Source organism: Lytechinus variegatus, chromosome 19 (assembly GCF_018143015.1).
Source record: "Lytechinus variegatus isolate NC3 chromosome 19, Lvar_3.0, whole genome shotgun sequence".
NCBI lineage: Eukaryota > Metazoa > Echinodermata > Echinoidea > Temnopleuroida > Toxopneustidae > Lytechinus > Lytechinus variegatus.
In genome coordinates, this window is record NC_054758.1 from 22156728 (window position 1) to 22157500 (window position 773).

Here is a 773-nt window from a genome sequence, read left to right on the forward strand (position 1 = left end):
ATGATAATGAGACCTAACCCCAGCATGAAAAATGGTAATCGCATTTCTTGGAAAGTATACCAACGTATAAAAATTACAAATTAGTTTTGCATTTGACAGGTTTGAAATAAGTGAGAACAAGAGGGGTATTCGTATCCACTGGGCTAGCCCTTTCTACGCCATTCTGTGCAACAACACATACGAAAGAAAATGCTGTTTATATTTTCTGCACCACGAATGCTCCCTTTTTCCCTCTCTATCTACACACTGTAAAAACGCTGTTTAAAATTTTAAGCATGTTGTTTAAGCCCGTCACTCTAACAACTACTGTTTAAACTTTTTAAACAAATGTTAAGACTTTTTAAACAACTGTTTAAAATTTGTAAAGTTGTTTAAAAAGTTTAAGCAATTACAAAACAGTTTAAACAACCTGATTATAAAGTGACAGGCTTAAACAGCGTGCTATTTTTGTTTATTGTGCAGTGAATATGTGAAAATTATTACACCGAAAATTATTTTGGTACAATGACGACATGCTATAATCAGCATGCGCAGTCTAAAAAACTGAAATATTACAGGCTTAAGGAATTAATGTTAAAGCTGAAAAAATCTTACAATAGTTGCAATGATGAGAGATAAGAGAATTGGCCTCGATTTACTTCTTCGATGTCATTGGACTCTAAATTTCTGTAAAATAGAAGGGTAATAGTAATAATAATAGTAATAACAACAATAGTGATAATAATAATAACAATGATAAAATTAATAGAGACTTCCGATAAAGTAAGCATAAA